Source organism: Silene latifolia, chromosome Y (genome assembly GCF_048544455.1).
Source record: "Silene latifolia isolate original U9 population chromosome Y, ASM4854445v1, whole genome shotgun sequence".
NCBI lineage: Eukaryota > Viridiplantae > Streptophyta > Magnoliopsida > Caryophyllales > Caryophyllaceae > Silene > Silene latifolia.
Window position 1 is genome coordinate 320,474,661 of NC_133538.1, and position 24,464 is coordinate 320,499,124.

The 24,464-nt window shown below is 34.9% G+C and overlaps 1 long non-coding RNA gene across 2 annotated transcripts; it reads left to right on the forward strand.

The window, feature by feature from the left end:
• The first annotated feature begins 5,200 nt into the window (after window positions 1-5,200).
• Window positions 5,201-9,334, forward strand: LOC141633936 (uncharacterized). 2 transcript variants are annotated; one of them, XR_012538707.1, is made up of 4 exons: window positions 5,201-5,674; window positions 5,773-6,985; window positions 8,654-8,879; window positions 9,017-9,334. It is a non-coding gene; the product is annotated as an uncharacterized LOC141633936 (long non-coding RNA). The 2 variants fall into 2 exon arrangements; XR_012538708.1 differs by lacking the exon at window positions 8,654-8,879 and having other exon boundaries at window positions 5,221-5,674; window positions 5,773-6,225.
• Window positions 9,335-24,464: the final 15,130 nt, after the last annotated feature.

Below are 24,464 nucleotides of genomic sequence, written 5' to 3' on the forward strand. Positions count from 1 at the left end.
AATCCTTTGTATTAAGAAAAAACAAATCGTTGGTGATGATTTTGTTCATTAAATAGAGAACCAATATGAGAAATTTGAGAAATAAAAAGTAGGGATAGAGACTACCGACTTATCAAATACGCCAAAAACATTTGTAAATGAAAAATCCTGATACATAAAATGCTAGCAAGACACGAAAATTGATACAAACTTTCAACTTGATACCAACGTGTAGTCATATAAAAGACGGCTTACCAATTTTATACAAATATTAACTTGAATTGCCAATATCGTACTCCATCAAATAATTTAATATCACCGTTTAGTCAAATAAAATAATTGACTAATCAGATTTTAATAAAAATTACGGAGTATAACGGAAACATACCTTGATTAGCGAAATAAAATAATAAGATCTGATACGAACTTTCTGATTATCAGATCTTGATTAGCGGAATAAAATAATATGATAGATTAAACCGTAGATTTATAAAGAAGATCGAATATAAGGAAATAAAATCAAATAATTCTTCCATAAACAAGCCCTTAGCGGGATTGGATGATAGACCGTGCTGATAACGTGTTATATAATGTAGAGATTAGAGAAGGAGAGTGAGAGATGGTAGAGAGTTGTCTACTTCTTATTATCACAATAAGGTATATATACATGTATACAAATGAGAGTTATGCAATAGAAAGGTAAAAGGACACCTAGTTAACTCTACATTTATGAACATCCATAATGATTGTGACTTATGGACATCCATAACATTATTACACAATAATATCTTATAACAATTATTTTTTATTTTTAGTAAGATATTTAAATAATAGCGGTATCTCATTAATTGTTCATTTTTCTCATCATTGTATTTTGTTCTGAGAAAAAAAATTAAAACTGAAAATTAATCCCAGAGAATTGAGTAATGTGGTGAAATGTATTTCTAAATAAAATATTTTTTATACCACAAAGCTAATGAATCCAATTTATAAATTCTCTCAATTTTTTTTGTCATGAAAGTAATAAAAACGATTTATAGTTTTGGTTATACGTAGTATGGGTCAAGTTATTCGCAAATAATAACATCAATAAAAGATTAGTAGTTAATATATGAAAAATTCAATACTAAAATTGTTAGTTTTGAAGTTAAAAATCTTGGTTGTTAAAATAAATTTATGAGCCAGATAAGTAAACCAATTTTTGGGTTAAATCATAAACCATGGATGAGTATTTTAAAAATTAAAAACCCATGTTCCTAATCTAAAAATCAAAGTTGTCAATCTAAAACATTTTGATTATTCAAATCGAGAGAATAGTTATCAAAAAGTTAGATGTATTTACTGAAATCTGAAACTTCAAGTTTCAAATCCAAAATCGGCATTTGGTGACTTCGTCGGCGTTTTTCTTGTTGTACCATTGGTTCATGGAAAAGAGAGCAAGTGGGTCGTGAACACGTCAGAGGGGCGGTGGTGGTGGAGATGGCGGGGAGAAGGACTGCAATAGTTACCGAGGCGGTTGTTTGTCGTGTGTTTGTTGGCTAGGATTAGAAGTCTTTTATTTTATTTTTCTTTTGTTTTTATTGTAACTTGTAATATTAAATTTGGGCTTATTACTCTTATTGGGCTCGTCCTATGTTATAGGATGGGTCCTATGTTATAGGACGGTTTTATAGGAGAGTTGATGTTTTTAAAATGGTTAAATTTTTAACATGAGGCTATGTTGGAGCTGGTGTCCTCCACAAATTAGTGTGATAACATTTGTAAATCTCTTACAGGTTCACAAGGGTATACTTCGTATATTTAATCAGTTGATTAACGTTTACCTAATAACGGTTGGCTTGCTAGAAAGTTTGACGTTATTATCATACAGATGACGGTGATCAACTGGTCCCTAAAGGTCACACCTATAGGACGTGTTTGAGAAATGTGGTTATAGAAATATAATTACATTGATGCCCAAAATGACTAAAAAGTTAGTCAATGTGTTGATGAGATAATTATTTAATAAAATTAAATAATATTAAGTTGAGACGAATTAACTGTCAATTCGTAAATTAAATATAATAAGTTATATTTAATTAAATATATATAATGTTAGCTTGGACGAATTAATCTGTTAATTCGTAATTAAATATAATCAGTTGTATTTAATATCAACAAGCTGAATGTGTCATAGTGGTAATAGTGAGGGTACACATACCAAGAGGTCATGGGTTCGATCCTCACTAGATGGCAATTCAACACATATTATATATTTTTGGAAAGACCAAAAATAACGAGAATTTTACTCCTTATTTCGGTCAGCTTGGCCGAATATTAGGAGATTTTTATCTTTCCTAATTGACTTCAAGTTTCGGTCTGTATAAAAAGAAAGGGAGAGAATTATTTCTACCATAATGCTTTTTCTTGACCTAGCCTCCTCTTTCTCATCACAAGAACACAAAGACAATTAAATTTTACAGAAAATTTTAGATTGATTTCTAGCATAATCAAAGGGCATATCTCAGATCGTCTTGGGTGCAACTAATAGGCGTTCTTAGGCCATATTTGCTAGGACCGAAGGTTAATTCTAAATCTTTTTACTTATGTTTATGTATTTTATTTTATGACCTTATATCATCTTTATTAAATCGTTATAATCCTTCTAGTTTAAGGGAAGTATACAGATTTATTTCCCACAAGTGGTATCGGAGCAATAGGCTACGATTTTAATTTTGATGATTTTCATAAAATTTGTATGTGAACAATAGGATTTTCGAAAAAAAAAAAAATTAGGGTTTCGAATTTTTGGTTCGAAAATTTTTTTTGTGCCGTTTTTCCTGCCGTTTTTTTCGTTTAGTTTGATGATATTTTTCCATTTTATTTTTCATATTATAGTTTATAATCAGTTAAAATTATCATATGAAGAACTGGTAGTTTTTGATTTAATGCAGATTAAGTTAAAATTAAATGGAATCGTCATGTTTATGATAAATAGATTGTTTTTGCTATATAGTTTTTGGCATATGAATTAATCATGTTTATTGTTTCATATGCTAATCATGTTCTAATAGCAAAGGTAAACAATTTAGTCATCAAATCTTGTTTTAGGGCTGTGAGATTCCTGAAAAAATCTCCTTTTTAAAAATATGTAAATAATATAGAGTCGCCAGTAGGTTTTATAAAAAAACATACAAAAATATTTTAACGGAAAATGCCCCTTTTGATCCCTGGAATGGGGACTGATCCGTCACTCCGGCCTAAACCAAAGATTGCGGATTCGGGGGTAAAGGTACGATCAGGGAAGGTGTTAGGCACCCGGATCGCCCGTCAAACTGACGGCCTCTACTATTTATTTGTAATATTATATATTTGACGAAAATAAGACAAAGAAAAGAAAGTTAGTAACAAACTTATACAATTATTTACAAAAACAAATTAACTAGGTTAGTAAATACAATAAAATAGAGAAAATAAATAAAAGGTAAAATAAAAGATTTGAATAAAAACGAGTAAAGAAAAAACTTATTTGAATCCTGACCCTCTCGGTTTATGTGGATGTTATTATGAATGAATTTCACTTTAATTAATTATTAATTTCTTATCTTTTATATGAACCCGGATGATTTATTTGAATGATTTGATTTTAAACCTGGATAGTATATTTAAGATTAATTTGTATGAGTATAGAATATGGGACTGGTTTGATCTTGGCTATCGGTATTAATTTTGTGCTTCGTCCTCTGGAATATTTGTGTTCCGTCCTCTCCTCTGTGATATCAAGGAGGTGGTATTTATACGCATGGTACGTAATTCGTCCAGATGTGGAATTCATTGAAAGAATTTGACTTGGACTTGTATTAATGCTCTCTACTCTTAATCAAACACGTTGTCTTTTTATTTTTATCTTTTTCCAAGCTTTCTTACAGCTAGATCCACAAAATTGTCCTTCAATTAATCAATTTGTGTTGGATTGGCGTGTAGCTTTACGGACGTCACTTTTATTTGTTCGTAAATTTAAGTATAGTCGGGTAATATTTCGGACTTTATTGGTTTTATGCCAATAAACACCATTTTTGAACGGTAATTCAATTTATATAAACCCGCATAATTTATTTTAAAGGTATAATATATCGAAGGAAAAAGTGGGCTTCATGATGGTTATGTGCCATTATGAGTGGTTTCTCGGAAAATAAGCGTAAAGAGCCTTTAATTATAACATTGTCAATTTTCATTTAGTCATTTAATTTTAGCCTCATCATTGGGTACCCGTAAGGCTAGGTAGACATTTTGAGGTGTCTACAGAAGCCCCCACTTTGACCGAGTCCGAGGTAAGACGAAGGTCAAAGTAGTCCCGTCGGGGACGGATAAAGGATAAAAACGCGTCTGGGCCTCTTACATTACCCGCCGGAGTAGTGGAATCTGGATCCGGCCAAACTTTGTTTAGGCTTTTGGAATCTTGTGTAGCCAAACTTTGTTTAGGCTTGTGCCCTGGATCTCAGTAGAAGAAAACTTTGTTTTACTTAAGAGTGAACCCGCAAAATCTGATTTCACAAGCTCAAATGCGTGTCGGGCGCCCACACAAAGGATTCTTCTTAGTTTTGCAGGTGAACAAAATCGGATTTTGCTTAGCTCCGCAGTGAACGGGCTGATCGCTTAGTTTCGCAGTGAACGAAAACGATTTTGCTTAGTCTCGCAGGTGAACGAGACTGGATTTATAAACTATTCCGCAGGTGAACGGAACTAGATTGCTTAGTTTCGCAGGTGAACGAAACTGGATTGCTTTGCAGGTGAACAAAGCTGGATTATTCCGCAGGTGAACGGAATGAGATTGCTTAGCTTCGCAGGTGAACGAAACCGGATTTGCTTAACTTCGCAGGTGAACGAAGCTGGATTAGAACACAAAATTTGATTTTATGAACTAGGACGCGTGTCAGAGCCCGCCGACCAAGGTATTTCAAAAATTTTATTTTGAAAAAAGGATGGATAAGATCGTAAAATTTTATTTTACAAACTTAGATGCGTGTTAGAGCCCGCCGACCGATAGATTTGAAAATTGCAAAATTTTATTTCGCAAAAAGGGCAAGTTCAGAAAATTTTATTTTAAGAACTTAAAATGCATGTTAGGGCCTGCAGACCAAATGATTTGAAAATCGTAAAAATTTATTTCACGAAATGGGCTGGTTGATTGCGAAAGTTTTATTTCACAAAATAGAGAGGTGTAAAATTTCGTTTTACAAGAGCGGGTTTAAAACCGAGTGCGTTAAACATGCTTAATTAAAAGACAGGTTGAGAAGTTGAGGTAGGCCAATGGTGTTGACTTGAAGTGACGTATTCATTGAATACTCCCCAAAGTTCAGGGAAGATGAATTTCATTTTGCTTCTTTCATCTTCATTCAACTAACCAAACTTTTACTTTCCCCTTTTCTTCAATTGAACTTGCAATTTCTTCATTTCATCAGAAATCCAGTAAATCGTCCTCTTCTTTGATTTGATTTTTTTTTCCTAATTCATCCATTGTTGCTCAGAGCGTTAAAGCCCAATCGTCCTCGAAGATCAGCGTCTATGCCGCCATAGCCATTATCCCAGCTCTGTACTGGTGATGAGGTGACTGCTCGCTCCTGATATGGGATGCGATTAGCGGTTTTCTGCCGCCATAGCTGTTGTTTGAGCCCCCGATTGGCGACCGGGTGACTGATGATGGAGCACGATCGAAGTAAGTGCTTCTTTTTTTTTGTCGATTGATTCCGAATTTATATTCTTTAAATGATTTCTCAAATATACTATCCTGATATGGGACACGATCGACAACAGCTGTGCCGTTGTAGCCATCGTTTGAGCAATAGAATGACGAGTCGACTGATGAAGGAGCACTGACGATTGTCGATTCTGCTAGCTCCTGAGATAGAGTGAAATAAGCGGAGGTGTGCCGCAATTTGAGCCCCGATTAGCGACCGGATGACTGCTGATGGAGCACAGTCGAATCTTTTGTCTTCTGATGTGGGATGGAGTTTGGCGTGGTTTGCGCCAGTTGTGCCGTTATAACTATTCTTTGAGCGCTAGATTGGCTGACTGGTAAAGGAGCACCGTCAGTGGTTAATCCTGCTGACTCCTGGGACAGAATTAAATCAGCGCAGTTATGCAGCCGTAGCCGTCAATTGGAGCGATTGATTGATGTCTAAGTGACTGATAATGGAGCACCGTTGAGCCTCTTGGCTGTGATTTTGATCGGATTTCCATTCTTGCCTTCAAGCTCCAAATCAGATCGTAAGCATTCTGTCTCTTGACTGACTTCAAATTCATGCTTCTTTTTTTCGTTCCGTATTTTCACTGGTCAAGTCGTATGCTTGATGACTGAACTGATAATTTTACTGGTGTCTCGCGAATCAAGTAGTGTGCTTGATAATGAGACCGAACTGATAGTGCGATTGTGATACTAAAACCAAGTTTACCATTTCCTTACTGGTCTTATGAATCAAGGTGTGTGCTTGACTGATAATATGATTGAATTGAAGTTATGCTCCTTTTTTATTTTTTTATTTTTATCTCTAAATCAAGTTGTGTGCTTGATGATACGACTGGACTGATAGCGCGATTACGACATTAATGCAGACGATTTATGATATTGATGATGTATAAATAGTATGCTGACAATGCTAATGATAATATGCTGATGCATGATGCTCACTTACTTACGACAACAAAGACTACACTAGCCAATTGACAATGCATTCTTTCTAAAATAGATCATAGACACATGACACATCTCATTTCTAGTCCTGTTAATTTTTTTTTACCAAAAACGCGCTACTGCATGATCTGGGAAAGGAACAGAGTACTCTAGTCCTAGCTGCTTAGGTGTTGTGCCTATTGAACCGTCATCGCTTTGCAAGTCCTTAACTTTTTTTGTCAGCTCTGTCGTCTAAATGTGGTCAAACATATACAACGAGTGTTTCCCTATGCCCCCGGTCTTAACTTGGTCTTAACTGACTCTTCACTCTATATTTTGTGGTAGCCCCCTGTTCAGGTATTTTCTTCAGTCTTTTTTTTTCTTTGACCTGGTGTGGGTCGTGGTTGTGCCACTTTTTTTTTTACCTATGAATTTTTTCCTCACCTTGGAATTTGAGATTTATATTGTAAAATGAGTTTTGCCTTCTTTATAGTAACAAGCTCGACTAATTAAGCAAAACTAATACTATAGAAATAAAATACTTTTGTGACCGTATAAGTGTAGTGTACATCCACCGAATTCTTAGATGCTAAACGAGGGTGATAAATGGAATGGAGTAGAAGATTCTATGGTGTTAGAAGACACTGGAGACCTGTGTGCCTCTCTCACTCACCTAGATGAATGAAAGGATCGTTCCAAGAGGAATGGAGAGTGGAGACAATGTAACTGTGAATCGACTCGTCTGAGTAAGGGAAAATGACTACTCTGCAATTTGATTGCAAATTTGGACTAGAGTTGTTTTTTTTTGCCTTGTGAATTTTTGAGACTTTTGACATTGGATTTAATTGCAACTTTGGCTACAATTTTTTGTCTTGTGAATTGTTGAGACTTTTGACCTGGATTTGTATCTCTTAGAGATCATACTTTTTTTTGTCTTTGACTTTTTGAGACTTCTGTCAGTGGACTTGAATGGCCGTATTCTACAGTGAAATGTTAAGCTTTGTAAATTATTGGCGGTGACAAATTGGTGATCACATGATGATATGAATAATGTTCTCTTTGAACATAATTGTGGATTGCTCATTCATTGCAAAATACAGATGAGCTACGGTGAGTTAGAATTTAGATATTGAACTCCTGGAATAGGATTAACTTGTTTTGACTACGATTTCTTTTTGTTTGCAACATGACCGTCTTTTGAGACTTTTGACTCTTGGGCAAGCTAATTTTCTAATATTAATGAGAATGGGTGATAAGATTTGCTAAAATTTTCGATTGTATGAGTTTGTGCTCATATGGTAGTCAATTAAGATATAGAAAATTGACAAATTTGGCAGAAAGCAATTTGTGCTTATTTGGGAAATTGACAAATGTGGTAGTCCTTTGAAATATGCAAAATTGACAAATCGAGTAGAAAGATTGAGTCTCCAAACCTATAGGTCACCTAGAGACACGGCGGTCAAGGAATTATCACACCACAAGAGATGGAAAAGATGGTCAAATGCATGCCCTCGTTCAGGCTGACTCTAAGAGGTCGATTGATTAAAGACATACGCCCTAAAGTATTTCAAGTCTATTCTACTAGTTAAGGGTAAAAAGTAGAACAAGTGACTAATAAAAATGACATATACTCGTTGTTTCATTTTTATTTAACTCATAGAGGACTAGGATGGTCCTATGCTAATTAGACACTTGTAAACTAGTTTTTTATTAGGTAATGTCAGGAACACTCATATGAGATTATATGACTACAAGAGTGAATTTTCTTGTTCTATTGACATGTTTGTTCTCACTCTTAGTTTTTTTTTATACATATGCAAGTATGCAACTGAGAAAGGACTTGAATGGTCCTAATTTAAGCAAATTTTGATGGAAACTACATGTGAGTTAGGGGTATTGTCTAGTCTTTCTGTACCCTTCTTTTGTTCCCAAGCTAGAGTGGCTATTAAAATTAAGGTCTTGTTTACTCCTCCCTATCACAGATCATGACTTAGCTTTTAGAAAATGATTTTATTTTCTTTATAGGAGACATGACTAGTATGGAGTAATATGGCGAAGGAGATGCAGGACTCCCTATAATGAAGAAACTTATTTATCTCATGCTAGGTGAAATCTAAATGCAAGTATCTAGTAAATTTTTTTTGACATGCTGATCCTGAGGTTCTATTGAGGACGCATTGGACTGGGTTATGCAGAGGATGGTACTATATGCAAATGCTCATAGGAAAACAGCCTAGATACGATTAGTAAGGTAATGCATGCTCTATATGAGACACTGTCTAAGAATGAAATTTACTATGTGAAGTGCGTGCGTCGAACTGCCTATACTAAATGCTTAAATGGACTGAGTGTCGCATGTAATCTAACACTAATATTTGACACGTGCAGGACTTGACGGACTATGATGCAGACGCTTCAATACTACTATACATACTACTATATGCTGATGCTCAGAGATATATGTGCAGATACTTATGAGATGAAACAGGAAGTGGGTAAGGCTAGTGAGTGCAAATGCATATTAAACTACCTTTTTTTTTTGTTTGTTTTTTTTTTTGTTTGTTTTTTGTTTGTTTTTTTTAGTGTGCAGGACCGACGGACAGAATGACGGACTGGCCTATGAACTAGCTAAATGCAAAACCTATGTAATGTCCTATGATGGTATAAGTTAAGGCTAATTAATGTACAAGTTAGTATCTAGATGCAGATGCTTGTTTGAATGACACTAATGAAGTACCATTTTTTGACGCAACAAACTGAGTTATATTAACTACATCACGCAATTATGACTCATGCAACGGCACGAAAGCTACAAGATTACAAACAGGGAATAATGCACGCATGATCCTAATCAAAGGTTCTACGGGCTCTATGGTTAGGTTTGTGGGTAGGAAATTGGGTACTCACAACATTAAAATACCCGAGGGTATCTCTCGCTTTTGTGCTCCCCCAGTCATATGGACCAGACGAGTTGCCAAAACGCGACGTCATGAGGTGGAAAATATGTGTAAGGCCTAGTCGGTCGAATGGACCTTCTAAGTATACAACATACTTTACCGAGGGTGAATTAGGGTAGCTTAAGAGGGCGTGATATTGGCTGACGGGGAGCCCACACCTTTTTTTTGTCTGAAATAATATATGAAGCGTAAAGCACGAAAATAACGATACCATATTATGTATACAATAAAGAGCAAATGAGCAATACGTAGAGCAAACACTATCATGAACAATTTGGCAGATTAGCATACGTGTTTTATACGGAGTGATTGACCTTACCAATTCTGCATGCAAAAGCCACTGAGCCAACACTTATCCATTAACAAACAAATTTGTTACACACGTTAGTTTCACGCTTTTTATATTCACAATTGTACGCTAATCAACAGATTAAATTGCGGTGAAATTAAATTAAGCGTATCAACTAATCTTCTGTCAAAATATATAATATTATAAACAAATTTCAAGTCTTACCCTCTTAATAAGTCCCCAGCAGAGTCGCCACTGTGAGATTCCTGAAAAAATCTCCTTTTTAAAAATATGTAAATAATATAGAGTCGCCAGTAGGTTTTATAAAAAAACATACAAAAATATTTTAACGGAAAATGCCCCTTTTGATCCCTGGAATGGGGACTGATCCGTCACTCCGGCCTAAACCAAAGATTGCGGATTCGGGGGTAAAGGTACGATCAGGGAAGGTGTTAGGCACCCGGATCGCCCGTCAAACTGACGGCCTCTACTATTTATTTGTAATATTATATATTTGACGAAAATAAGACAAAGAAAAGAAAGTTAGTAACAAACTTATACAATTATTTACAAAAACAAATTAACTAGGTTAGTAAATACAATAAAATAGAGAAAATAAATAAAAGGTAAAATAAAAGATTTGAATAAAAACGAGTAAAGAAAAAACTTATTTGAATCTGGTACCCTCAGGCCTATGTGGATGTTGACTATGAATGAATTTCGACTTTGTCGTTAATTATTGGCTCTTATGCGCTTATATGAACTGGGATGATTTATTTGAATGATTTGATTTTGAAACTGGGATAGTATATTTAAGACGGTAATTTGTATGAGTATAGAATATGGGACTGGTTTGATCTTGGCTATCGGTATTAATTTTGTGCTTCGTCCTCTGGAATATTTGTGTTCCGTCCTCTCCTCTGTGATATCAAGGAGGTGGTATTTATACGCATGGTACGTAATTCGTCCAGATGTGGAATTCATTGAAAGAATTTGACTTGGACTTGTATTAATGCTCTCTACTCTTAATCAAACACGTTGTCTTTTTATTTTTATCTTTTTCCAAGCTTTCTTACAGCTAGATCCACAAAATTGTCCTTCAATTAATCAATTTGTGTTGGATTGGCGTGTAGCTTTACGGACGTCACTTTTATTTGTTCGTAAATTTAAGTATAGTCGGGTAATATTTCGGACTTTATTGGTTTTATGCCAATAAACACCATTTTTGAACGGTAATTCAATTTATATAAACCCGCATAATTTATTTTAAAGGTATAATATATCGAAGGAAAAAGTGGGCTTCATGATGGTTATGTGCCATTATGAGTGGTTTCTCGGAAAATAAGCGTAAAGAGCCTTTAATTATAACATTGTCAATTTTCATTTAGTCATTTAATTTTAGCCTCATCATTGGGTACCCGTAAGGCTAGGTAGACATTTTGAGGTGTCTACAAGGGCATATTACCGCAAAAAGAAAAAAAATAGGAGGCCGTTTTTTTTAGGGTTTACCGAAAAAAAAAAAAACTTTATTTTAATTTTGTTTTTTGGTAAACCGAGAAGAAAAAAATAGGAAAGTTTTTTTTATTTGCCTTTTTGCCGAAAAAGAAAGAAAAAAATTTATGGAAAGTTTTTCCTTGTGTTTTCTATTTACCGAATTAAAATAGGAAAAGTTTTTTTTAATTTCAGCCGTGACAGCTGAAAAATATAAAAAAAAAAAAAGTTTTCTTCCAGCCGAGCCCAATTTAAAAAAAATTGGATTTTGTTTTTATTTTTTATTTTGGCCAATTAGTTATTGTGAATCGGTTCACAATTTAATGATACCGAGTTATTTTAAAGCAGTTTAAAATTTTGACGGATAGAATTCATATTACAAGTTTAAGATGGATTAAGTATGAAATTAATGTGATTAAATTGCGGAATTGTCACTTAATTTAATTTAAATAGGTGGTTTGGATAAATTAATCAACATAATTAATGTATTGTATTATGTATGTTTAATTTATTTTAGTTGATGCTTTTAATATTGTTGAATGAATCGAATGAATGAATTTTATTTACGTATTTAATTTTTGCAATCGGTTGTAATTTGTAATACTTAGTGTGGCCTTAGTCAAATTATGTTTTCGTAATGAAGGAAACATGATTTATTATGTAATTATGAGATCTCGAATCTCCTTTATTTTAGTTTTGGGTTTTGAAATTAGAATGTAATTAATAGGTCAATTATGTAATTTTATTTATTGTAATTTCAAAGAAGACTAAAGATGAAGATTCAAGCTCACTCCCGCTACATGGATCAAGATGGAACATCAAGACAAGCTTCTCGGATCCAAGGATGGATTCCAAACTTGTATTTATTGTTCATTTTGATAGGATAGGCGACACTAGGATTTTTACTGTTTTTTTTTACGTTTTTCATTTTATTACTTTTCATTCACATGCTAGTAATTGCATCATATTCCACCTAAAACCATACCACCTACTACTAAAATGAATTGACTCATATAGTTGTATGTTAGTTTTCATGGACATGCAGATGTCACAGTCTATAAGCCATCACTTTAGTTTAAATCATTCTCGCATGCTAGATTATAGTTCACTTAAAATGAATTAAAAATAGTTGATGGGATCTTCCTCTAAAACGGAAATTGAGATTAGTCTTTATAAGGGCAAACATCTATGAGTCCCTTCTTCGTCGGTAGGCCTAATATGACCCCTTCTACGTTGGGTAAGTAGTTGTGTTGACTTAGTTTACCTCAACATTGTAGTCCGAAGAGTTTCTCGTGATTATGATGGACTAAAGATAGTATTTGCAGAAATTTATCGACCAAGAATTCTAACGGTAGAATTAGCTAACAGGTTAGCTTATCAATTTACAGAGAATTGAGTCTTGGGGTCATTTATATAATTCTTGAGGGAGGTCAATTGTATAAATGTTTTTGAGTCTTCGCATTATGACATAGGTTCATTAGACTTAATATAAAAACGATGCATGCTTATTATTTTATTCTTCTTTCGCAGTGTAGAACACGCTTATTATCAATAATACTGTTACAACAAATGGCTGGAAATAACGCAATCCCAATGCCTAGTGCCACACTAGATCGTTCGTCTGGTTTAAAATGTTCATGGACCAAATGAATCACCACTCGGAAGAATGATGGGTCCAATTTTCTGACGGGGAGGCGGCACTACGGAATCTTTGCGCCACTGCGACGGTAAGGTCGGGTATTTAATCGCCCGGCCAATAACGGTCAACCCAGGCCCAAATGTAGGAATCAACGAGTCACTCGCTTATAGTGATTTCGTTATGGAAGCGGGTGCGATAAAGAACGTACTCATCTTTGCAATGGAAACCAATTTGCAGAGACGCTTCATTGCCCAAGGTGCAAACAAGATTTTCACCACGCTCACTAACGAGTTCTCAAAGGCACCAAGAATCGTTACATATGAGCATACACATCGCTTCTTTGATGCGAAACTCCGGAAAGAGGCCAACCGGTTAGCCCACACATTCTTCACATGATTGAGAATGTCGAGAAACTGGAGTCACTGAATTGTAGAATCAGTGAGAGCATTGTCATTGACCGAATGCTTCATTCTCTTCACGATGGTTTTGCCCTTTTCAGGGCGAACTACTACATGAATGACTTGAAAAAGAGTCCTCATGAGCTACACTCCCTTCTCGTACAGACCGAGAAGGATATGAAATTGAGTGGGAGCATGAAGCAGGATGTTCTCACGATTCACAACAAGAGTAAAGGTAAGAGCAAGGCTCATGGCGACCTAGCTGTAGGTAAGCCAAAGTTTAAGAAGCCAGGAAATGGTAAGAGTGCGCCTGGTGAGACTAGTGGCTCACAGGGCAAGACAAAGAGCAAGGGCGGTGACATAGAGTGCCACCATTGTCACAAGACTGGACATTGGAGGAGGAACTGTCCCGTCTACCGTGAGGACATCAAGGCAGGCCGCATCGTTCCTGTTGGTATGTCATCTTATATTCATATGATTGAGATTAACCATGCAAGTTTCGGAACTTGGGTACTAGATACTGGTTGTGGTTCTCATCTGTGTAATCATTTGTAGGGCCTAAAGAACATCATACCTCTCGAAAAAAGGTGATGTGGACTTGCGAGTCGGGAATGGAGCACGAGTAGCTGCTGCCTCGAAGGGAACATATGTAATCCAACTCCCTAGTGGTTTTCAGTTATCTTTAAATAACTGTTACTATGTACCCATATTATCTAAGAATATTATTTCTGTTTCCGTACTAGCTAAAGACGGTTTTGCATTTTCAATAATGGATAATAGTTGTATTTTCTCTTTTAATGAAATGATTTATGGCAAAGCAGTTTCCATGAATGGAATTTATATCTTAGATCAAACCACGGAAATATTACACATGAATAATAAGAAATTAAAGGTTGTTAATAAAGATCAAACCTATCTATGGCATTGTCGAATGGGACACATAAATGAGAAACGCGTAAAGAAACTCGTCGATAATGGGACTATTCCCTCATTCGGATTTTCTGCATATGGCACGTGTGAATCATGTCTCATTGGCAAGATGACTCGAATTTCCTTCAAAGGTTTTGGAATGCGCGCTAGAGACCTATTAGGACTCATACATATGGACGTATGTGGACCTATGTCAATTACCGCTAGAGATGGCTATAGATATTTTATCACTTTCACAGACGATTTGAGTAGATACGGATATGTCTACTTAATGAAGCATAAAAGTGAGTCCTTTGAGAAATTCAAGGAATACCAGAATAGGGTACAGAACCAACTGGGTAGAAAGATTAAAGCACTCCGTTCAGATCGTGGTGGCGAATATCTTTCAAATGAGTTTGATCAACACCTAAAAGACTGTGGAATCGTTTTGCAGTTAACTCCACCTGGAACACCTCAATTTAATGTTGTGTCCGAACGGAGAAATCGAACCTTACTTGATATGGTTCGATCCATAATGAGTCACACCATAGTGCCTGATTCATTATGAGGTTATGCTCTTTTGTCAGCTGCTCTTATACTTAACCGAAGTCCGTCTAAAGCTGTCGACAAGACTCCATATGAAATGTGGAAGGGAACAATACCTAACTTGTCCTTTATTCGGGTTTGGCGCTGCGAGGCTTATGTCAAGTGGAGACACGAGGATAAGCTCGGCCCGCGATCGGTCAAGACATACTTTATAGGTTATCCAAAAGGAACATTTGGTCATTACTTCTATTCGCCAACCGAACATCGAGTTTTTGTTGCGGCTAGTGCGACGTTCTTAGAGAAAGAATTTCTCGAGAACAAGTCAAGTAATAGAACCTTCGAGCTGTCGGAGATTCCAGAACCAACAACCGAGGAACAGATGGAGGAAGCTGTACCTCCAACTGATGATACGGTTAATATTCCTGAGGAACCTAGGAGGTCGGGTAGAGACTCTCATCCTCCGGACAGATACATTGGTATGGTCGAGGAGAATGACGTTTTACTTCTAGAAAGTAATGAACCCGCAACCTATAAAGGTGCTATGGCCTGTTCCGACTCAAAGTTATGGCTCGAAGCCATGCAATCCGAGATGGACTCCATGTATGAGAATAACGTATGGGATCTAGTTGATTTACCTAATAAGGTAAAACCTCTACAGTGCAAATGGCTTTACAAAATAAAGCGTTCTGTAGACGCGCAACCAGATATCTATAAGGCACGACTTGTGGCAAAAGGTTTCACTCAAGTGCAAGGATTGCATTATGATGATATTTTTGCACCTGTAGTCATGCTACGTTCCATTCGGATAATCTTAGCGATTGCCGCATTTCATGATTATGAGATTTGGCAAATGGATGTGAAAACCGCCTTCTTAAACGGTTATTTGGAGGAAGAGTTGTACATGGTACAACCCGAAGGTTTCATAGATCCTAAACATCCTAAGAAAGTATGCAAGCTTAAGCGTTCCATTTATGGACTTAAGCAAGCTTCTCGAAGTTGGAATCATCGTTTCGACCAAGTGATAAAAGAGTATGGTTTCACTCGATCGGTCGAAGAACCATGCTTATATATCAAGTCGAATGGGAGCAAGATAGTGTTCTTGATATTGTATGTCGATTACATACTCTTGATTGGGAATGACATTCCTCTCCTATCTTCGGTTAAAGAATGGTTGAAGAACCATTTCCAGATGAAAGATCTGGGTGAGGCACAACGTATTTTGGGAATTCGTATCTACCGAGATAGATCACGGGGGACGTTATCACTTAGTCAAGAGTCTTATTTGGATAAGGTTCTTGAGAGGTTCAGCATGACCAACTCCAAGAAGGGGAACCTTCCAATGACGTGTGGGATGCAGTTGAGCAAGTCTCAGTCACCCACGACGCCTGAAGGGGTTGAACGCATGAGTCGTGTTCCTTATGCATCAGCTATAGGATCAATCATGTATGCCATGATATGCACACGTCCATACGTGTCACATGCATTGAGTATGACGAGTCGGTACCAAAAGAATCCAGGTACCTACGGAGGATTAAGGATTGGGTATTGACTTATGGAGGAGATACTAAGCTATGCGCAATCGGTTACGCATATGTTAGCTTCCAAACGGATCTCAGTCCGGTTCGTCTTCACTCTTAGTGTGTTGTAGCAGATTCTACGACTGAATCGTTGAATTATGATAAGCATGTAGGGCACGTTATTTCCATAGGAATTAAACATGTTCCGGAGTTGTAGTACTTGATTATGGATTTGATACATTATCTTTTTCATATATTATTTATAATTTCATCGTTTTATATATATAATATTTTGTTTTTCATGTGGATTGTAATGACAACATTGAATGCCACAAAGTGAACTGAATTACATTATATTTGTTTTGGTCCGTAATCGCCAATGTGAGCTGATAACTCCGGCTATTATATTGTGCAGTCGATTGATGGTGGGTTCAACGAGCCATAAGTCAAACGGTTGACTGATCGATCACAGATACGAGATTATGACGATACCTCGTAGGACAACTTTTTTGTGACAACGTAATGGAGTCCTAAATGTTTAATAACATTCGGTGCCAGGTCGTGGATAGGACATCCATTGTGTTCCTAGAGTCGATTCTTTTGACTATCAACTGTCTCTTGAGATTAAGGCAGTTTTTGGGTGACTTTGGTTTCTTTCTCACGGTCTACCGTAACTGGGGCTATATAGATTTTTTCTAGGTCATTTCATACTGTGCTTACATCTGCAGGATTCGAGTTGAGGAAAATATCCAACCCTTATCAGGTATAGTTATTTCTCAGGGCCACTCGAGGAGTTGTAACTGAAATGCATGGCCATGCTCGAATGTTGATTCGTTTATCAGTTAAAGTTACTCTCTAGTCGGAAAAACCACTCTTGATACTGATCGCTGGTAAAATACGACCTTTGTGAATTCGGATTTGCAAATTATTTTACATTGAGTGGGAGAAATTTTATAGGATATGAGAATCGGTTATCGTACATACACTTGTGAGGACAAGTGGGAGTTTGTTGGAGCTGGTGTCCTCCACAAATTAGTGTGATAACATTTGTAAATCTCTTACAGGTTCACAAGGGTATACTTCGTATATTTAATCAGTTGATTAACGTTTACCTAATAACGGTTGGCTTGCTAGAAAGTTTGACGTTATTATCATACAGATGGCGGTGATCAACTGGTCCCTAAAGGTCACACCTATAGGACGTGTTTGAGAAATGTGGTTATAGAAATATAATTACATTGATGCCCAAAATGACTAAAAAGTTATTCAATGTGTTGATGAGATAATTATTTAATAAAATTAAATAATATTAAGTTGAGACGCAATTAATCATCAATTCGTAAATTAAATATAATAAGTTATATTTAATTAAATATATATATAATGTTAGCTTGGACGAATTAATCTGTTAATTCGTAATTAAATATAATCAGTTGTATTTAATATCAACAAGCTGAATGTGTCATAGTGGTAATAATGAGGGTACACATACCAAGAGGTCATGGGTTCGATCCTCACTAGATGGCAATTCAACACATATTATATATTTTTGGAAAGACCAAAAATAAGGAGAATTTTACTCCTTATTTCGGTAAGCTTGGCCGAATATTAGGAGATTTTTATCTTTCCTAATTGACTTCAAGTTTCGGTCTGTATAAAAAGAAAGGGAGAGAATTATTTCTACCCTAATGCTTTTTCTTGACCTAGCCTCCTCTTTCTCATCACAAGAACACAAAGACAATTAAATTTTACAGAAAATTTTAGATTGATTTCTAGCATAATCAAAGGGCATATCTCAGATCGTCTTGGGTGCAACTAATAGGCGAATATCAATTTTGATATTGTTCTTAGGCCATATTTGCTAGGACCGAAGGTTAATTCTAAATATTTTTACTTATGTTTATGTATTTTATTTTATGACCTTAGATCATCTTTATTAAATCGTTATAATCCATCTAGTTTAAGGGAAGTATACAGATTTATTTCCCACAGGCTACAATTCCCTACAAAAAAAAGAATTTCGGAAGTGTTGCTACTGTGAATCCAAAAGCAATTTACATTCATAACATGCCAAAACACATAGCGGACCTTTAGGAGATTTGTAAAATAGAAACGTGATTTAATTCCCCAAAATGAGCCCGTGATAACTGAGTTGGACCTTTAGAAGATTTGTAAATTAGATTAACCTAAAATATCTACAAATATATTCCAGTCGGTAAATATACAACGTTGTAAAAACTTAATTGTGGAATGAAAATCGACATGAATCTCAATTATATATGTAGCATGTTTGGAGAATTTGTTATATCTCTCAACACCATATTTTTTCCGTTGAACATTTACAATTAAGATCGATTATTCTCTATAAGCTTCACGCAAAATTTATAATACTATACTTAATTTGGCAGATTTGTGAAAATTTCTTTGTATTCAAAGTTTTCTTGTGGTCTTGGTACACTTGTTCACTATCATCAATATATAACTTCAATCCCTCAGTAACATTGTTCCTTATGCTACTACGTAAAGCTGGTCATGACTAAAATATGGTTCTAGCTGATATACTCCAACATAATTAAGTGACTGTTCCTGGCTCTTTTTTATCATCATGGCGTAACATAGCATCAGTGGATATTTTATTCACTTAAGCCCGAAAGATAATTTGTATCATAGGAAGTCATCACTATGCTCGTGCTCATGTGTGAATATATGAATCGTTAAAGTTCGATGTAATTATGTAAGACGATTACACTAATAAATGAGCGAGACGGAGGGACTAATAAATAGAGTACATAATTAGTCTTATGTAAGACGATTTTACACTAATATAATTATAAAATGGATCTAAATACAATTATTTGTAGAGTTAGTCGATCTTATGTAAGATGATTTACACTAAACATTATGATAGTAAGGAGAAGTGGTACTTAAAAATCCTGTTTTACGATAAATTAACCATCTTAAACAAGTGTATATGTCGTGTTAAATTATCCCTCTATATATTTGCTACTGTTAAAAATTAATTATTGACGCAAGACATGTATTAGTAATTTAATAACACCTCTGGATCATTTTTACACTGAGGACGAGGATTAGCTTTCCCGTGTTGGTGCTTCAATCTTATACATATAGAACACTCACTTATGTTAAGTATATTGTTGCTTTTACCAATGATCAACAAATAGGTGTCATTGATTTATGTCTTTCTGATTTAGAAATGTTTTAGTAATTAATATAAAACACATAATAAAACATCATCTTATCTACTTGTAATAGAATAATTTTATTAAAATTTGATTTAATCTTACGAAATGTATTACTATCAGGATAATTGAATAAAAATATAGATATATTTTTTTTTCGTAATACTTGTAACCATATTAAAACGCAACCTTAAGAATGGCTTAATTAAACAAAGTATGGAGTATATGGCTCTGTTCGATATCGGTGTAGATGGCGTTGTTTGGCTCATATAAAAACAATGAACTCAAAGTAATTATTTTTAAACAAAACACTTCTTTTTTTTAGGAATGAATGTTTAGCTTCGTTTTATCACTTTGCGCGATATTGCATTGAATTTTGCGATTTGGGAGAAAAGTTCATGGGAAATATAAAACCACATAAAATAAACATTGTTTTCAGTAGAGGGAGTATTAGAGAAGAGTACGATATTGACCGTTTTTATAGATAAGTAACTGAATTTTCATAATGCTTGGTGTTCAGAATGTAGAATGACCATACTTAGTAAACTCGAGTTGATATAAACTTGATCTGGTCTTGAATAGATTTTACAATTGACGCATCCTGAAAATGTAATAAAATTGCGGTTTAAATAACATCTAAAAACTTATGAGTCGTATAATTTTACTATTAATTTTATTACATATTCTTTCAACAATGGTGTCCAAATGATTAAAAATAATCTTAAGAAATCTACTCTTATTAGGAGAAATATTTTATTTTAAATCTTAAGAAATCTACTCTTGTTAGGAGAAATTTTTTATTATTTTATTAGATTTACTAAATTTGTTTTAAATCTTAAGAAATCTAATCGTATTAGGATAAATTTTTATTGTTTTAAAATTTTTGAAATCTACTTTTATTAGAAGAAATTTTTTATAAGGGAAATTTTACTAAAAATGTTGGACTCTCTAATATCGCTCGAAAAGTTCCTGCTTTATATATATATATATATATATATATATATATATATATATATATATATATATATATATATATATAGAGAGAGAGAGAGAGAGAGAGAGAGAGAGAGAGAGAGAGAGAGAGAGAGAGAGAGAGAGAGAGAGAGAGAGAGGCGGGATCTCGTGAGTTGGGGTCTTATGGTGAGTTGTGAGTTTTAAAATCTGAACCATTAAATAGAGTGAAATCAACGGTTGAGATCAAATAAAAAAATCAGACAAAACGTGACAGTCGTCCTTTTGTTCCCCTTGACGTCTCATATCAACATAAAAAAACAAATTACAAATCACAACCTCAAGCTAATAATTCCTATCATACAAACCCTAAAATAGGGGAAAATATTGTAGCAGCAATAATTTCTTGTCAATTTCAACAATTAACAATCAATTTCTCAATTTTTATTCGCTTTCATCAATTATTGATCAACTACTCATGAGTTGAAGTCGGTCGTTGGACGGAGTTAAGGATGGTGGATCGGAGAGTCACATCGGAGGCGAGTCGTCGAGTCTATCGGACTATGTCGAGGCCGTCGTTGCTGAAGCATTCGAACTATTTTGGCTATTTAGTATTTACCACTGCTTTTGGGTCTCATTTCTACAATTCTACAGATATGGGATTTCAGTGCAGTGGGATGAGGGGACAAGGACTGAGCTTGAAGAGTTAGTAGCTTATGTTGTTGTTTTGCTAGCTGTACTCGAAGCTCTCGATTTTCCTTCTGTACTTCAAGTAATAGTTTTGCCTGCTCAGCTTCAGATTCCGAGCTTGCACTAGTTCTTCATTTGTCTCGTATGCCTGTATTTCAAAAGTTAAACTGAGTTAGAATGTTCAATTATCTATGCAGCAAAACTGAAATGTTTTTGCAGCATAACTGCAAGTTTTGCATTTGTTTCAATATGCATAGTTTTCTCTCACTACTATGATTTTGTTATGACAGCAAGGTCCAGCATGAAAGTCAACTATGTCTACTGGCTATACCTTGAAGTGCAAATTATGTTCAGGAAAAACTCTCTTTTCAGTCGGCCACTCGACATCATATGGTAAATCCGAATATGAGAAAATTGAAACTGTCAAATTTGGATCTAGGGCCTACATGATCTGGTGCTCCTCCGAATTATTGTCGTTCCTGTCGCAAGTTTGAGCCCCGTTGATACAATGACTTTATTGACCATGGGTTCGACTACCAATATCGCATTTTTTGTACCATGAAAATAAATAGGTTCTCTTTTTAGAGTGTTCTTAACAATCAATCATCTTCCGTGGAAAGCAGCCACAAGATTAATGTTGACGCAGGCACATATTGAACCCAAGTCATGGTCGTTGATATATAAGAACGCATCAGTAGAATCAAGTGCAAGTCCGATCATTTTTCCGGACTGGTCAGTTTGGTTCAGATGGCTACAGGTCTGCTCGTTAGGCACACTCGGTCATTTTCAGTTGTTTCTGGTCAATTCAAATTAGAATATTTTTGGGATAAGTTGTGTTGAGTAGGATCATTATGGGTTAAGTTGTTCAAATCTACGTAATTAGGGTTAGGTCAGTTTCGCAAGGTCTAGTCATGGGTAGCTGAGCTAGAAATCATATCCAATATAAATTGGTGCAAATTTTGGGTAGAGCGGGGATGGTTAATTCAAGAATTGGTGCAAATTTTCGGTTTCGGTGACTCAAAGAGTATATATATGTTGTAACAATTTAGAATAATAGTAGAATAACACCACAATAATAATGGAGTAACAACACGTATAGGGAAAAAAGGTAACAAAATGAGAATTTTTTAAAAAAATAACAATAACACAACAATAATAGCAGAATAACAGCACAGTAACACTAGAGTAACAACATGTAAAGAAAAAAAGGTAACAAAATGAGAATTGTTTTAAAAAAATAACAATAATACTACAATAATAGCAGAATAACAGCATAATAACACTGGAGTAACAACACGTAAAGAAAAAAAAGTTAACAAAATGAGATTTTTTTAAAAAAATAACAATAACGCTACAATAATAGCAGAATCACAATAACCCCAGAATAGCAGCACAATAACATGTGGTAAAAAAAGAGTAAAAAAATAAAAGTAGTAAAAAAAATCAAAATGATACCGGAATAACATCACAATAACACCAGAATAACAGCACAATAACACCCGGTAAAAAAAGAGTAAAAAAATCAAAAGTAGTAAAAAAAAATCAAAGTGACACCGGAATAACATCACAATAACATCAGAATAACAATACCACCAGAATAACAGCACAATAACACCGGGTAAAAAAGAGTAAAAAATCAAAAGTAGTAAAAAAAAATCAAAGTGACACCGGAATAACATCACAATAACACCAGAATAACAATAAAAGCAGAATAACAGCACAATAACAATAAAAGCAGAATCCCACCTGTTACCACCTGTTATTCCACTGTTATTCTTCTGTTTTTTTGTTGTTATTATGGTGTTATTGTGTTGTTATTCTGATATTATTGTGCTTTTACACTCGTGTTATTTTGGTGTTATTGTGTTTTTACTTCGGTGTTATTCTGGTATTATTGTGTTGTTACTCCGATATTATTCTGGTGTTATTCTGTTGTTAGTCCGGTGTTATAGTGTTTTTACTCCGGTGTTGTTACTGCGATGTTCGTAAACGATTTATAATTTTTATTAGAAGAGTTGTAATGCGAAAGAAATGAGTATAATGTAAACGACTTGTAAGCAAGATAGCCTATGTGGGATTTGAACCCACACCTTCGTGTTATTGGACGATACTCTACCAATTGAGCTAATAGGCTTCAATTTACACATTGAGAATTTGCCTGTGCAACTCTAACAATCTCATCTACTGTTAGGACTTGGACAGAAATTCGTGCGCTGAGGAACAAGCAATAAACAGAAGAAAGAGAGGAAATTATTTTTGGAAAGGAAAATCAAATTAAACAGTTCGCTGCAAAATCATTTCATAAATTTGATTAGAATATAGGAAAATCAAAGCAAGTTGATAACAAAATCATACGAAACTGAAGTGTATGAAGCGCGAAATCGTGCGCTTAATTTAGGATATATAAGAGAATGAAAAGGGGACATTAAAACGGAATCAAGAGCAGCTAAAGAAAGAAAGTTTACCTAACATTAGAATATTAGATGAATCATTATCAATATGAAATTTACGAAAAAAATTTAGTTTTGAGTGAAAATGCAGTCAATTGAATTGTCTAACTTCTCAATTCAACCTTCGAGAAATCACCGATCAAAATTATACACCTTTAATCACAGTCTACAGTAGTCAAATCATGCTTAATTTCAAAAATTAGGTCAAATTAACAGTAAAAAAAACAATCAATTGGTAAACTGTAAGACGGTTTTACACACAGAATTAGGAAGTAGTACTAACATAAAGCATTTAGCTGACATTGTTGTCTTCAGCAGGAGATTCAGGCAGCTGAATTGCACTCCGACTAGACGGATTATCCGTAACAAATCCAAAAGGATTAAACCCGGGCGTAGCATCATCGTCACAACCACCGCCAGTATCGCCGGCGAAGATTCTACTAGACGACGATTTCCTAGGGTTACGATAATGTCGAGAGGAATTAGTGAAGTGAGAAATATTTGGGGAAAAATTGAATGGAGTAAAAAGAGAGAAAGAAGTAGTAAAATCATTTCATAAATTCGATTAAAATATAGGAAAATCAAAGCAAGTTGATAACAAAATCAACCGAAACTGAAGTGTTTGAAGTGCGAAATCGATGAGCTACCTAATTAATGGCGGAAATTGTGTTGGAAAATCAAAGTATACAGTTCGCTGAAAAATCATCCAGATATTCGAAGTCGAACAGTGTCGAAATCATCCAAAAAAGAGTGTTTAAATACGAAATCGGTGAATTACCTGATTAATGACGGAAATTAC